The 6,724-nt window shown below is 35.3% G+C and overlaps 1 non-coding gene across 1 annotated transcript; it reads right to left on the bottom strand.

Moving 5' to 3' along the window:
- Positions 1-2,911: 2,911 nt before the first annotated feature.
- TRNAI-AAU (transfer RNA isoleucine (anticodon AAU)) lies at positions 2,912-2,985 on the bottom strand. Its single transcript has one exon. It is a non-coding gene; the product is annotated as a tRNA-Ile (tRNA).
- Between the last annotated feature and the right edge of the window lie 3,739 nt (positions 2,986-6,724).

Genomic DNA, 6,724 nt, shown 5'->3' with positions numbered 1-6,724 from the left:
TGGGGGTGTCCTTCAGATGGTGTCCCCAAATTTCCGAAGTCCAGGCCTTCAATCGAGTAGCCGAGTATTTCCGTCCCCTGATGCGGCCCACCAGGACTTTGTCAGAATGATCCATGATATCGCCCCACTGGACGTCCTCCTCAAGTCTGAGGAAGATATCTTCGGCTTTGGTCTTGAAACATCTGATTTTCCTCTTAGGATCGGGAGCCGGGGATGTGCTCCGAGCTCGATTCGGTAGCGGGGAGGCTCCAGAAACAGGTGGAGGGATAGTGTATGATGAGGGATCTTCGAAGCCACCGGGGAAGCTCATCGGATCGGAGAGTGAAGTATTACAAGGGAGACTGCCAAGGAGAGGATCCGAAAACAGAGAGTCGGCGATAGGGTTTATGGGAGGCGGAGCAGATCTAGAAAGCCACGAATCAGAAGCAGAAAAGGGGGCGGAAAGGGGAAAAGGGGGAGCATATTCCACCGTAGATCCGAGGGTCGCCGGAGAGGGAGGCAGCGAAGAGAGAGCAGGCCTGGAAAGGGGATGGTTCGGAAGAGTCGCCGGACATAAACGCGACGGATCCCCAATAGAATTAGAAGCCAGAATTGAATGTTGCGGGTTATACATACCATGAGAAACGGTAGGGGTGCGCCAGATAGAAACCCCTTCCAGAGGATCTACAGAGTAATCGACAACTTCATGATCTTCCATAATATCAGCAGGTTCTTGGGTAGCAGATGTCAGGAGCCCAATGCGAATAAACGAAATCGGCCAACAAAGTAAGAGAGGAGGTAGGAGCGCCCGGAGTGCAGGTATCAATGGAGCCTCGCAGGCTCAGGAAACTGCAGAAGAAACCATAAACCCTAGCTAGCCAAAACCCTCGCGCTCGAAACCCTTTCGCTCCATCGCTCCCCGTAATGGGATTGTCATAGTGTGACTAAAGTGCTAGTGACTATTTATACTCTCACCAAAATTCTTATAATTCTCTCTCATATTTGAATTTAAAGTATATTTTATTTATTAATATTTGAATTGGATAAGTTATTGTTAACTAATAGAGTTTGTTTTAAAATCGCTTGAGATGCATATTAACTGGTTTGCATGAGGTTAGATTCCATTAGGTCTTAAGTTCAAACCTCATGGGAAGGGGTTGAGGGTGGAAGCCAATTGTAATTGGTTTGTATGAGGTTAAACCCCATTAGGTTTTAAGTTTAATTCTAGGGAGAATTTGAGAGTGGAAGCCAATTGTGAAGGTTACACTATTCCAAAAAGTATTTAGACTTGACATAAAATTCCTATAACAACATGGCATATTTTAAATAACATAAGTAGAAAGCTACACACTAATAATGATGATGTTACTTTAACTAAAAACCTCTACTAAAAATAAAATGTGCCATAAAACTCTAACTAAAAATTAAAATACATAAATCTCATATTCAAATCTTCCGGAGTTGCTTTGAATGGAATTCTAAAATTTCATTTTTTCCATGGAATGAACATAAAAACCTTATAAACTAAATATGATGGTCACCACCATTCCATCCCTATTAAAAGCACACAACCATTAGCTTTGGTAAAAACACCTCATTTCTAACATATTTGTGCTCGATGGGAAAAAAAAAATTTCAATGAGTTGAATAAATCGTCCACCACCAACAACCACACATTTACAAAATATTAGATTTAATCCTCTTTGTGAAGAACTATAGGATTACAGTCTTTCTCATCTTGCTTCTGTAATTCGTATGGATTATGTAAATGTAATTCCTTTCCATCCTTGGCCTGGAACAATGAAGAAAAACATCGGATTCTCTAAATGTAAATTCTTTACATCCTCAGCCTCCAACAAGGAAGGAATAAAATCAGATTCTGTAAATGTAAATTCTTTATATCTTCTGTTTGGATTCTGTAGATGTAGATTCTTTACATCCTCATCCTGGAACAATGAAGGAAAAAAATCGGTTCTGTAAATGTAAATTCTTTACATCCTCTGTTTGGATTCTGTAAATGTAGACTCTTTACATCCTCTGTTTGGATTCTGTAAATGTAGAGTGTTTACATCCTCAGCGTGGAACAATGAGGAAAAAATCCCTTCTATAAATTTTTTACATCCTCTGTTTGAGTTCTGTAAATGTAGATATTTTTCATCCTCAGCCTGGAAAAATGAAGGGAAAATTTGGATTCTGTAAATGTACGTTCTTTACTTCCTCGGCCTGGAACAATGAAGGTAAAACATCTATAAACATTTCCCCCATTTGGATTTTGTAAATTACTTCCTCGGCCTGGAACAATGAAGGTAAAACATCTATAAACATTTCCCCCATTTGGATTTTGTAAATTACTTCCTCGGCCTGGAACAATGAAGGAAAAAATCCGTTCCATAAATTCTTTACATCCTCTGTTTGGAGTCAGTAAATGTAGATTCTTTTCATCCTCAGCCTGGAACACTGAAGAGAAAAATTCGATTCTGTAAATGTAGGGTCTTTACATCCCCTGTTTGGATTCTGTAAATGTAGGTTCTTTACATCCCCTGTTTGGATTCTGTAAATGTAGGTTCTTTACTTCCCCGGTCTGGAAGCAGGCCTCGAACCTGCGACCTTTTGAATTCTGTAAATGCCTGGAACAATGAAGGTAAAAATTCCACCTTTCTAAAGTAAAGATTGAAAGTAAAAAATCTCTAAAGTAAATATGGCCCGTGCAGGTCCCTAACCTGCAACCTTTTGAATTCTGTAAATGCCTGGAACAATGAAGGTAAAAAAATCCGCCTGTCTCAAGTAAAGATGGCCTATGCAGGTTGGAACAATGAAGGTAAAAATCCGCCTGTCTCAAGTAAAGATGGCCTATGCAGGTTTGGAACAATGAAGGTAAAAATCCGCCTTTCTAAGAGTAGAGATTGAAGGTAAAAAATCTCCTAAGTAAAAATGGCCTATGCAGGTCTCGAACCTGCGACCTTCGCGTTATTAGCACGACGCTCTAACCAACTGAGCTAATAGGCCAGTGATAAACAACAAGTATAGGGATATTATGTCAAAATCTATTTCAAACCAAAGCGGATTGTGTCACCTTATATTTTTAAACCTAAATCCCGCGGTTTCCACTTGGATTGACTAAAATTTCAAAATGATACCGTGAAAGGGATTTGTTTATAATTGAATTTCCAAATTAAGATTGATGACCACTCCACCGTTCGCACAATCGGAATGTTTTTACAACAACGGCCCGACCGACTACAATTTAAAATATATTTTTGAGAATAATGCAGCACTACAATATTAAACTTATTAAGGGAGATGAATACGACATCCAAACGTAATTAAATATCTGGGATGTATACGAGCCTAGTTGGAGTTTCACTAATTATTATATTTTAGTGTAGATTTTAATGTTTAATGTTTTTTAATTATTTTTTATTATTTAAAATTGATATATAATTTTTAGTGAGATTATAAATTTTTTTCTCTTTAAAATGTATTTTTTTAAAATTGTATTTTTTGAAAAATAGTAGAAATATTTAGATTATACAAATTCAACAATTCAAATTTTGGCTTCAGGATTATTGATAATGTTATATTATTTTTATCCATGATTAAATATTTAGAAAGGGAATTCAACCTCAAGAGAGTGATTAAATGACTAGACTAAATTAATAATTGAGAATGGACTCTATGATCTCCTATTAGTGAGTTGCTTTAGCAATGAGAACTCGATCAATTAAGCTAACCCTTAGGACTTTTATTATTACTGATAATAATAATAATAATTTTGATTGTTTTAAGAAAAAAATCAAATATTGATGAAAACAATAATAATAATAAGGCTATATAAATAATACCAATAATGTCATGAACCATAGTAAATGGTTCGAAACACATTGACATGAATATATATGATTTCATTTGGAAAATATTTGATATAATACTAATATTATTATGTGTACAAAATATTCAAAAACTATGGATAAAGATTAGGGGACCATAATGACTAACTGAGAGGGGGAACAAAAATTAAAAGATGGGGGAGAATCTAGTAATAAGGAAGGATAAGAAGAAGGTTCAAGATAAATTATATTCTAATTTATTAATGATAAATAAAAAAGAAATGATAAAGGGAAAGAAGAACAAAATTTAATATCAAAGAGGGATGACCAAGGCAAAGAAATCAACGAAACATAGGAAAGGAGAAGTTGAAAAATATAAGATTGAGGAAACAGGGGGGACTTAGACAAGGGGTCAAACAAGGGGAAAATGGTGGGGGGTGGGGGAGAGAGAAGGGAAGGGAGGGAGAAATAAGAGGATCACCAAAGGAGGACCTATTAACAATTAAGATGATGGATAAGGGGTTTCCAAGAGTCACCGAGTTTATAGACATATTCCCTATTGAAGTTGTTAGGGTGATTTTCGATCTCCAAAGTTTCTCGAATAAGGTGGATTAACTGGAGAGAAGCCAAGACCCAAATTTTGGTTTGGTCAAAGTTGATGAGGTGCCTGGTTTTGAAGAAGTGTTCCACCATATCTGACTTCAAGACCTGGTTATGGGTCGTGTCGGCCATGTGCTCCTTCAATTGAGCCTTAAAGGACTTACCAGTTTGGCCGATATGGGACTTGCCACAGGAACAAGGAATTTGTACACTTTGGGGCCAAGTATTGGATTTGGTTTATCTTTAGGAGACCTAAATAATTGTTTGAGGCTTTTGCAAGGTTTAAATAAGGTTTAAATGTTCTTTTTCATTAAGAATATTGAGATGCTATTGGTGGTACAAGAACCTCGGACGAGAGCAGGGGGTCTTTCAGGTGGTGAGAGCAACCACCATTAAAAATTTTGTTGAATTGAGATGAAGAGTAGCCATTCTTGGGAAGGGATTTGGTTACGTGAGCTCTTTCTTTGGTTAGAAATTGCGGACCAGATATTCTGACAACTCTATTGAATAGGGTTTTAAGGACGACATATTTCTGGGCAGGTTGATCATGAGAGTTGGCTTGGAGGTAACAGTCAATGTGAGTTTTCTTGCAATACATTTGAAAGGAGAGGGATCCATAAAAAAGATGGGAGACAAGGAGATCCAGAAAGGGAAGGGAAGATTGCTCCTCCAATTCCATCGTGAGTTGGATATGGGAGGAGAGGTTGTTGAGGTGATGAAGGAAATCCTGGAGGGAAAAAAGCCCATGAGGCCACACTACGAAGGTGTTGTCAACAAATTGATACCAACTTTTTGATGTTTGATGCCAAGAATTAAATGCCATAATCTCAAAATTCTCCATAAAGCTATTTGCGATGATAGGAGATAGAGGGGATCCCATTGTCATTCCTTTTATTTGTTAATAACAAATACCTTTGTAGGAGAAAAAGGTAGAGGTCTAATATTTTAATGAGGTTGGGTTTTCGAGTTAGCAAGCTTGGAGATTAATGTGAAGGCTTCATGAACATGGATTTTGGTGAAGAGGGAGACAACATTAAAGCTTACCATGACGTTACTAAGGTCAAGATGAATGGTCTTGGCCTTTTTAATGAAGTAGAGGAAACCTTTAATGAAAGAGTTAGTAACACCCACCAAGGGTTGAAACTTGAAAGCTAAAAAAAAGAAAAAACTTGATAATGAGTGGTGAGACTACTCAAAATATCAAACACACTAAACTTACACACAACAAAATTCCAAAAATAATATTAAACTTAAATAATTTTTATATAAAATATAATAACTTTTATTTTATTAAAATAAATACCATTTAAGACATATTTTTCATTTACAAAATTATTTTATTAGAAATTGTTTATGAAACAGATAACTTTATATCATCTCTGTAACACTAAAGTAATATAATTACCTTAAAATATTGTGTGTCTTATGTGTGATAAATAATTACTCACGTTATTCTCATAGCTAGTACTTTGTGTGCGATAACTAATTACTCTTATGACGTTATTCTCATAGCTAGTACTTTGTGTGTGATAGCTAATTACTCTTATGATGGAAGAGAAGGTAAATTCTTATAAAAATATAACCATATTATTATTTAGTGTTAAAAAATATGTTTAGTAAATAGGTTGATAAAATAAAATTATTTAAATAAAATTAAATATTTTAATAAATTTATAATTTTTTATATAATATATAATAATTTTGATTTTTTAAATTATAATTATATAATTTTGAAATTACTGTTATAATTATATAATTTATGTTTATTAATTTGCAATCTTGATGTTGATGACATTTGACATTTTTTTGTGTTTTTTTTAGGATTTTATTAATTTTTTTAGTCTTTTTGAGGACTTTATCAAACTTTTTTGTTAGTTTTTTTGGAGGACTTTATCAAACTTAATTTCAATGAGTCTTGAAAGGAAATCCAAGTCAAGCCAAATATGGTGGAGTATCAATAATGAGCAAATTCTACATGTTTGTGTAGGTTCCATATGCATCAACACTAATAATGTTACTAAAATATGGACATTAGAGCAAAGTCTCTCAATTGTTATCCACAAACAATTTCACAAGCTCGTTATTGAAGGAGATTCCAAGACCATTATCAATATCTTCTGCAAAATCCAATGTGGATTATATCCTTCCAAAGTCTCTAAGAGTTGGAGGTTGGAAGCTCAAATAGGTAATACCACAAAATTCTTGGCAAAAATCATAGCTTCCCTCCTCTTTTATGTCCACAGAGAAGACAACAAACTCGCTAACAAGCTAGCCAATTTTGGTCTTAGCATAACAACTCATCCCCTTGACTTGGATTG

Source organism: Pinus tabuliformis, chromosome 4_1 (genome assembly GCF_031772625.1).
Source record: "Pinus tabuliformis cultivar Carrire ecotype Pingquan chromosome 4_1, CPIR1, whole genome shotgun sequence".
Lineage (NCBI taxonomy): Eukaryota > Viridiplantae > Streptophyta > Pinopsida > Pinales > Pinaceae > Pinus > Pinus tabuliformis.
Note: the sequence above shows the minus strand (reverse complement) of the source record. Positions and strands in the feature narration are given on the sequence as shown.